We start from the raw sequence: 10,259 nt of genomic DNA on the forward strand, positions 1-10,259 counted from the left end.
TTTCGATGCAAAACGATTATTTCTCGCCGATTTTCGTTGTTTTCTGGCATCAATTCGCAAAGAAGAGCACGAAATCTACAAAATCATGACTTTTTACCACGATTCAACGGCTGAATTGCAAGAAAACAGCAGAATTCTGCACAAAATCATCAAAATTCTTACAGAAAACCGCATTTTTCGATGCAAAACGACGATTTCTCGCCGATTTTCGTTGTTTTCTGGCTTGAATTCGCAAAGAAGAGCACGAAATCTACAAAATCATGACTTTTTACCAAGATTCAACGGCTGAATTGCAAGAAAACAGCAGAATTCTGCACGAAATCAACAAAATTCTTAGAGAAAACTGCATATTTCGATGCAAAACAACGATTTCTCGCCGATTTTCGTTGTTTTCTATCTTGAATTCGCCAAGAAGAGCACAAAATCTACAAAATCATGACTTTTTACCTAGATTCAACGGCTGAATTGCTAGAAAACAGCAGAATTCTGCACGAAATCATCAAAATTCTTACAGAAAATAGCATATTTCGATGCAAAACAACGATTTCTCGCCGATTTTCGTTGTTTTCTATCTTGAATTCGCCAAGAAGAGCACGAAATCTACAAAATCATGACTTTTTACCTAGATTCAACGGCTGAATTGCAAGAAAACAGCAGAATTCTGCACGAAATCATCAAAATTCTTACAGAAAACCGCATATTTCGATGCAAAACGACGATTTCTCGCCGATTTTCGTTGTTTTCTGGCTTGAATTCGCAAAGAAGAGCACGAAATCTACAAAATCATGACTTTTTACCAAGATTCAACTCCTGAATTGCAAGAAAACAGCAGAATTCTGCACGAAATCATCAAAATTCTTAGAGAAAACCGCATATTTCGATGCAAAACAACGATTTCTCGCTGATTTTCGATGTTTTCTATCTTGAATTCGCAAAGAAGAGCACGGAATCTACAAAATCATGACTTTTTACCACGATTCAACGGCTGAATTGCAAGAAAACAGCAGAATTCTGCACGAAATCATCAAAATTCTTATAGAAAACCGCATATTTCGATGCAAAACGAAGATTTCTCGCCGATTTTCGTTGTTTTCTGGCTTGAATTTGCAAAGAAGAGCACGAAATCTACAAAATCATGACTTTTTACCAAGATTCAACGGCTGAATTGCAAGAAAACAGCAGAATTCTGCACAAAATCATCAAAATTCTTACAGAAAACCGCATATTTCGATGCAAAACGACGATTTCTCGCCGATTTTCGTGGTTTTCTGGCTTGAATTTGCAAAGAAGAGCACGAAATCTACAAAATCATGACTTTTTACCAAGATTCAACGGCTGAATTGCAAGAAAACAGCTGAATACTGCACGAAATCATCAAAATTCTTACAGAAAACCGCATATTTCGATGTAAAACGATTATTTCTCGCCGATTTTCGTTGTTTTCTGGCATGAATTCGCAAAGAAGAGCACGAAATCTACAAAATCATGACTTTTTACCACGATTCAACGGCTGAATTGCAAGAAAACAGCAGAATTCTGCACGAAATCATCAAAATTCTTACAGAAAAGCGCATATTTCGACGCAAAACGACGATTTCTCGCCGATTTTCGTTGTTTTCTCGCTTGAATTCGCAAAGAAGAGCACGAGATCTACAAAATCATGACTTTTTACCAAGATTCAACGGCTGAATTGCAAGAAAACAGCAGAATTCTGCACGAAATCATCAAAATTCTTACAGAAAACCGCATATTTCGATGCAAAACGACGATTTCTCGCCGATTTTCGTTGTTTTCTGGCATGAATTTGCAAAGAAGAGCACGAAATCTACAAAATCATGACTTTTTACCAAGATTCAACGGCTGAATTGCAAGAAAACAGCAGAATTCTGCACGAAATCATCAAAATTCTTAGAGAAAACCGCATATTTCGATGCAAAACGACGATTTCTCGCTGATTTTCGTTTTTTTTCTGTCTTGAATTCGCAAAGAAGAGCACGAAATCTACAAAATCATGACTTTTTACCAAGATTCAACGGCTGAATTGCAAGTAAACAGCAGAATTCTGCACGAAATCGTCAAAATTCTTAGAGAAAACCGCATATTTCGATGCAAAACGACGATTTTTCGCCGATTTTCGTTGTTTTCTGGCTTGAATTCGCAAAGAAGAGCACGAAATCTACAAAATCATGACTTTTTACCAAGATTCAACGGCTGAATTGCAAGAAAACAGCAGATTTCTGCACGAAATCATCAAAATTCTTAGAGAAAACCGCATATTTCGATGCAAAACGACGATTTCTCGCCGATTTTCGTTGTTTTCTGGCTTGAATTCGCAAAGAAGAGCACGAAATCTACAAAATCATCACTTTTTACCAAGATTCAACGGCTGAATTGCAAGAAAACAGCAGAATTCTGCACGAAATCATCAAAATTCTTAGAGAAAACCGCATATTTCGATGCAAAACAACGATTTTTCGCTGATTTTCGATGTTTTCTATCTTGAATTCGCAAAGAAGAGCACGGAATCTACAAAATCATGACTTTTTACCAAGATTCAACAGCTGAATTGCAAGAAAACAGCAGAATTCTGCACGAAATCATCAAAATTCTTATAGAAAACCGCATATTTCGATGCAAAACGAAGATTTCTCGCCGATTTTCGTTGTTTTCTGGCTTGAATTTGCAAAGAAGAGCACGAAATCTACAAAATCATGACTTTATACCAAGATTCAACGGCTGAATTGCAAGAAAACAGCAGAATTCTGCACGAAATCATCAAAATTCTTACAGAAAACCGCATATTTCGATGCAAAACGACGATTTCTCGCCGATTTTCGTGGTTTTCTGGCTTGAATTTGCAAAGAAGAGCACGAAATCTACAAAATCATGACTTTTTACCAAGATTCAACGGCTGAATTGCAAGAAAACAGCTGAATACTGCACGAAATCATCAAAATTCTTACAGAAAACCGCATATTTCGATGCAAAACGATTATTTCTCGCCGATTTTCGTTGTTTTCTGGCATCAATTCGCAAAGAAGAGCACGAAATCTACAAAATCATGACTTTTTACCACGATTCAACGGCTGAATTGCAAGAAAACAGCAGAATTCTGCACAAAATCATCAAAATTCTTACAGAAAACCGCATTTTTCGATGCAAAACGACGATTTCTCGCCGATTTTCGTTGTTTTCTGGCTTGAATTCGCAAAGAAGAGCACGAAATCTACAAAATCATGACTTTTTACCAAGATTCAACGGCTGAATTGCAAGAAAACAGCAGAATTCTGCACGAAATCAACAAAATTCTTAGAGAAAACTGCATATTTCGATGCAAAACAACGATTTCTCGCCGATTTTCGTTGTTTTCTATCTTGAATTCGCCAAGAAGAGCACAAAATCTACAAAATCATGACTTTTTACCTAGATTCAACGGCTGAATTGCTAGAAAACAGCAGAATTCTGCACGAAATCATCAAAATTCTTACAGAAAATAGCATATTTCGATGCAAAACAACGATTTCTCGCCGATTTTCGTTGTTTTCTATCTTGAATTCGCCAAGAAGAGCACGAAATCTACAAAATCATGACTTTTTACCTAGATTCAACGGCTGAATTGCAAGAAAACAGCAGAATTCTGCACGAAATCATCAAAATTCTTACAGAAAACCGCATATTTCGATGCAAAACGACGATTTCTCGCCGATTTTCGTTGTTTTCTGGCTTGAATTCGCAAAGAAGGGCACGAAATCTACAAAATCATGACTTTTTACCAAGATTCAACGGCTGAATTACAAGAAAACAGCAGAAATCTGCACGAAATCATCAAAATTCTTACAGAAAACCGCATATTTCGATGCAAAACAACGATTTCTCGCCGATTTTTGTTGTTTTCTATCTTGAATTCGCCAAGAAGAGCACGAAATCTACAAAATCATGACTTTTTGCCTAGATTCAACGGCTGAATTGCAAGAAAACAGCAGAATTCTGCACGAAACCATCAAAATTCTTACAGAAAACCGCATATTTCGATGCAAAACAATGATTTCTCGCCGATTTTCGTTGTTTTCTATCTTGAATTCGCCAAGAAGAGCACGAAATCTATAAAATCATGACTTTTTACCAATATTCAACGGCTGAATTGCAAGAAAACAGCAGAATTCTGCACGAAATCATCAAAATTCTTACAGAAAACCGCATATTTCGATGCAAAACGACGATTTCTCGCCGATTTTCGTTGTTTTCTGGCTTGAATTCGCAAAGAAGAGCACGAAATCTACAAAATCATCACTTTTTACCAAGATTCTACGGCTGAATTGCAAGAAAACAGCAGAATTCTGCACGAAATCATCAAAATTCTTACAGAAAACCGCATATTTCGATGCAAAACAACGATTTCTCGCCGATTTTCGTTGTTTTCTGGCTTGAATTCGCAAAGAAGAGCACGAAATCTATAAAATCATGACTTTTTACCAAGATTCAACGGCTGAATTGCAAGAAAACAGCAGAATTCTGCACGAAATCGTCAAAATTCTTAGAGAAAACCGCATATTTCGATGCAAAACGACGATTTCTCGCCGATTTTCGTTGTTTTCTGGCTTGAGTTCGCAAAGAAGAGCACGAAATCTACAAAATCATCACTTTTTACCAAGATTCAACGGCTGAATTGCAAGAAAACAGCAGAATTCTGCACGAAATCATCAAAATTCTTAGAGAAAACCGCATATTTCGATGCAAAACGACGATTTCTCGCCGATTTTCGTGGTTTTCTGGCTTGAATTCGCAAAGAAGAGCACAGAATCTACAAAATCATCACTTTTTACCAAGATTCAACCGCTGAATTGCAAGAAAACAGCAGAATTCTGCACGAAATCATCAAAATTCTTACAGAAAACCGCATATTTCGATGCAAAACGACGATTTCTCGCCGATTTTCGTTGTTTTCTGGCATGAATTTGCAAAGAAGAGCACGAAATCTACAAAATCATGACTTTTTACCAAGATTCAACGGCTGAATTGCAAGAAAACAGCAGAATTCTGCACGAAATCATCAAAATTCTTAGAGAAAACCGCATATTTCGATGCAAAACGACGATTTCTCGCTGATTTTCGTTGTTTTCTGTCTTGAATTCGCAAAGAAGAGCACGAAATCTACAAAATCATGACTTTTTACCAAGATTCAACGGCTGAATTGCAAGAAAACAGCAGAATTCTGCACGAAATCATCAAAATTCTTAGAGAAAACCGCATATTTCGATGCAAAACAACGATTTCTCGCCGATTTTTGTTGTTTTCTATCTTGAATTCGCCAAGAAGAGCACGAAATCTACAAAATCATGACTTTTTGCCTAGATTCAACGGCTGAATTGCAAGAAAACAGCAGAATTCTGCACGAAACCATCAAAATTCTTACAGAAAACCGCATATTTCGATGCAAAACGACGATTTCTCGCCGATTTTCGTTGTTTTCTGGCTTGAATTCGCAAAGAAGAGCACGAAATCTACAAGATCATGACTTTTTACCAAGATTCAACGGCTGAATTGCAAGAAAACAGCAGAATTCTGCACGAAATCATCAAAATTCTTATAGAAAACTGCATATTTCGATGCAAAACAACGATTTCTCGCCGTTTTTTGTTGTTTTCTATCTTGAATTCGCCAAGAAGAGCACGAAATCTACAAAATCATGACTTTTTACCTAGATTCAACGGCTGAATTGCAAGAAAACAGCAGAATTCTGCACGAAACCATCAAAATTCTTACAGAAAACCGCATATTTCGATGCAAAACAACGATTTCTCGCCGATTTTCGTTGTTTTCTATCTTGAATTCGCCAAGAAAAGCACGAAATATATAAAATCATGACTTTTTACCTATATCCAACGGCTGAATTGCAAGAAAACAGCAGAATTCTGCACGAAATCATCAAAATTCTTACAGAAAACCGCATTTTTCGATGCAAAACGACGATTTCTCGCCGATTTTCGTTGTTTTCTCGCTTGAATTCGCAAAGAAGAGCGCGAGATCTACAAAATCATGACTTTTTACCAAGATTCAACAGCTGAATTGCAAGAAAACAGCAGAATTCTGCACGAAATCATCAAAATTCTTACAGAAAACCGCATATTTCGATGCAAAACGACGATTTCTCGCCGATTTTCGTTGTTTTCTGGCATGAATTTGCAAAGAAGAGCACGAAATCTACAAAATCATGACTTTTTACCAAGATTCAACGGCTGAATTGCAAGAAAACAGCAGAATTCTGCACGAAATCATCAAAATTCTTAGAGAAAACCGCATATTTCGATGCAAAACGACGATTTCTCGCTGATTTTCGTTGTTTTCTGTCTTGAATTCGCAAAGAAGAGCACGAAATCTACAAAATCATGACTTTTTACCAAGATTCAACGGCTGAATTGCAAGTAAACAGCAGAATTCTGCACGAAATCGTCAAAATTCTTAGAGAAAACCGCATTTTTCAATGCAAAACGACGATTTCTCGCCGATTTTTGTTGTTTTCTGGCTTGAATTCGCAAAGAAGAGCACGAAATCTACAAAATCATCACTTTTTACCAAGATTCAACTCCTGAATTGCAAGAAAACAGCAGAATTCTGCACGAAATCATCAAAATTCTTAGAGAAAACCGCATATTTCGATGCAAAACAACGATTTCTCGCTGATTTTCGATGTTTTCTATCTTGAATTCGCAAAGAAGAGCACGGAATCTACAAAATCATGACTTTTTACCAAGATTCAACGGCTGAATTGCAAGAAAACAGCAGAATTCTGCACGAAATCATCAAAATTCTTATAGAAAACCGCATATTTCGATGCAAAACGACGATTTCTCGCCGATTTTCGTGGTTTTCTGGCTTGAATTTGCAAAGAAGAGCACGAAATCTACAAAATCATGACTTTTTACCAAGATTCCACGGCTGAATTGCAAGAAAACAGCTGAATACTGCACGAAATTATCAAAATTCTTACAGAAAACCGCATATTTCGATGCAAAACGATTATTTCTCGCCGATTTTCGTTGTTTTCTGGCATGAATTCGCAAAGAAGAGCACGAAATCTACAAAATCATGACTTTTTACCACGATTCAACGGCTGAATTGCAAGAAAACAGCAGAATTCTGCACGAAATCATCAAAATTCTTACAGAAAAGCGCATATTTCGACGCAAAACGACGATTTCTCGCCGATTTTCGTTGTTTTCTATCTTGAATTCGCCAAGAAGAGCACAAAATCTACAAAATCATGACTTTTTACCTAGATTCAACGGCTGAATTGCTAGAAAACAGCAGAATTCTGCACGAAATCATCAAAATTCTTACAGAAAATAGCATATTTCGATGCAAAACAACGATTTCTCGCCGATTTTCGTTGTTTTCTATCTTGAATTCGCCAAGAAGAGCACGAAATCTACAAAATCATGACTTTTTACCTAGATTCAACGGCTGAATTGCAAGAAAACAGCAGAATTCTGCACGAAATCATGAAAATTCTTACAGAAAACCGCATATTTCGATGCAAAACGACGATTTCTCGCCGATTTTCGTTGTTTTCTGGCTTGAATTCGCAAAGAAGGGCACGAAATCTACAAAATCATGACTTTTTACCAAGATTCAACGGCTGAATTGCAAGAAAACAGCAGAATTCTGCACGAAATCATCAAAATTCTTAGAGATAACCGCATATTTCGATGCAAAACGACGATTTCTCGCTGATTTTCGTTGTTTTTTATCTTGAATTCGCAAAGAAGAGCACGAAATCTACAAAATCATGACTTTTTACCAAGATTCAACGGCTGAATTGCAAGAAAACAGCAGATTTCTGCACGAAATCATCAAAATTCTTAGAGAAAACCGCATATTTCGATGCAAAACGACGATTTCTCGCCGATTTTCGTTGTTTTCTGGCTTGAATTCGCAAAGAAGAGCACGAAATCTACAAAATCATCACTTTTTACCAAGATTCAACGGCTGAATTGCAAGAAAACAGCAGAATTCTGCACGAAATCATCAAAATTCTTAGAGAAAACCGCATATTTCGATGGAAAACGACGATTTCTCGCTGATTTTCGATGTTTTCTATCTTGAATTCGCAAAGAAGAGCACGGAATCTACAAAATCATGACTTTTTACCAAGATTCAACGGCTGAATTGCAAGAAAACAGCAGAATTCTGCACGAAATCATCAAAATTCTTATAGAAAACCGCATATTTCGATGCAAAACGAAGATTTCTCGCCGATTTTCGTGGTTTTCTGGCTTGAATTTGCAAAGAAGAGCACGAAATCTACAAAATCATGACTTTTTACCAAGATTCCACGGCTGAATTGCAAGAAAACAGCTGAATACTGCACGAAATCATCAAAATTCTTACAGAAAACCGCATATTTCGATGCAAAACGATTATTTCTCGCCGATTTTCGTTGTTTTCTGGCATGAATTCGCAAAGAAGAGCACGAAATCTACAAAATCATGACTTTTTACCACGATTCAACGGCTGAATTGCAAGAAAACAGCAGAATTCTGCACGAAATCATCAAAATTCTTACAGAAAAGCGCATATTTCGACGCAAAACGACGATTTCTCGCCGATTTTCGTTGTTTTCTATCTTGAATTCGCCAAGAAGAGCACAAAATCTACAAAATCATGACTTTTTACCTAGATTCAACGGCTGAATTGCTAGAAAACAGCAGAATTCTGCACGAAATCATCAAAATTCTTACAGAAAATAGCATATTTCGATGCAAAACAACGATTTCTCGCCGATTTTCGTTGTTTTCTATCTTGAATTCGCCAAGAAGAGCACGAAATCTACAAAATCATGACTTTTTACCTAGATTCAACGGCTGAATTGCAAGAAAACAGCAGAATTCTGCACGAAATCATGAAAATTCTTACAGAAAACCGCATATTTCGATGCAAAACGACGATTTCTCGCCGATTTTCGTTGTTTTCTGGCTTGAATTCGCAAAGAAGGGCACGAAATCTACAAAATCATGACTTTTTACCAAGATTCAACGGCTGAATTGCAAGAAAACAGCAGAATTCTGCACGAAATCATCAAAATTCTTAGAGATAACCGCATATTTCGATGCAAAACGACGATTTCTCGCTGATTTTCGTTGTTTTTTATCTTGAATTCGCAAAGAAGAGCACGAAATCTACAAAATCATGACTTTTTACCAAGATTCAACGGCTGAATTGCAAGAAAACAGCAGATTTCTGCACGAAATCATCAAAATTCTTAGAGAAAACCGCATATTTCGATGCAAAACGACGATTTCTCGCCGATTTTCGTTGTTTTCTGGCTTGAATTCGCAAAGAAGAGCACGAAATCTACAAAATCATCACTTTTTACCAAGATTCATCGGCTGAATTGCAAGAAAACAGCAGAATTCTGCACGAAATCATCAAAATTCTTAGAGAAAACCGCATATTTCGATGGAAAACGACGATTTCTCGCTGATTTTCGATGTTTTCTATCTTGAATTCGCAAAGAAGAGCACGGAATCTACAAAATCATGACTTTTTACCAAGATTCAACGGCTGAATTGCAAGAAAACAGCAGAATTCTGCACGAAATCATCAAAATTCTTATAGAAAACCGCATATTTCGATGCAAAACGAAGATTTCTCGCCGATTTTCGTTGTTTTTTGGCTTGAATTTGCAAAGAAGAGCACGAAATCTACAAAATCATGACTTTTTACCAAGATTCAACGGCTGAATTGCAAGAAAACAGCAGAATTCTGCACGAAATCATCAAAATTCTTACAGAAAACCGCATTTTTCGATGCAAAACGACGATTTCTCGCCGATTTTCGTTGTTTTCTGGCTTGAATTCGCAAAGAAGAGCACGAAATCTACAAAATCATGACTTTTTATCAAGATTCAACGGCTGAATTGCAAGAAAACAGCAGAATTCTGCACGAAATCATCAAAATTCTTACAGAAAACCGCATATTTCGATGCAAAACAACGATTTCTCGCCGATTTTCGTTGTTTTCTGGCTTGAATTCGCAAAGAAGAGCACGAAATCTACAAAATCATCACATTTTACCAAGATTCTACTGCTGAATTGCAAGAAAACAGCAGAATTCTGCAGGAAATCATCAAAATTCTTAAAGAAAACCGCATATTTCGATGCAAAACGACGATTTCTCGCCGATTTTCGTGGTTTTCTGGCTTGAATTCGCAAAGAAGAGCACGAAATCTACAAAATCATGATTTTTCACCAAGATTCAAC

This window comes from Gnatocerus cornutus, unplaced genomic scaffold (assembly GCF_029298725.1).
Source record: "Gnatocerus cornutus isolate USDA-ARS CGAHR unplaced genomic scaffold, icGnaCorn1.1 ctg00000041.1, whole genome shotgun sequence".
Taxonomy (NCBI): Eukaryota; Metazoa; Arthropoda; class Insecta; order Coleoptera; family Tenebrionidae; genus Gnatocerus; species Gnatocerus cornutus.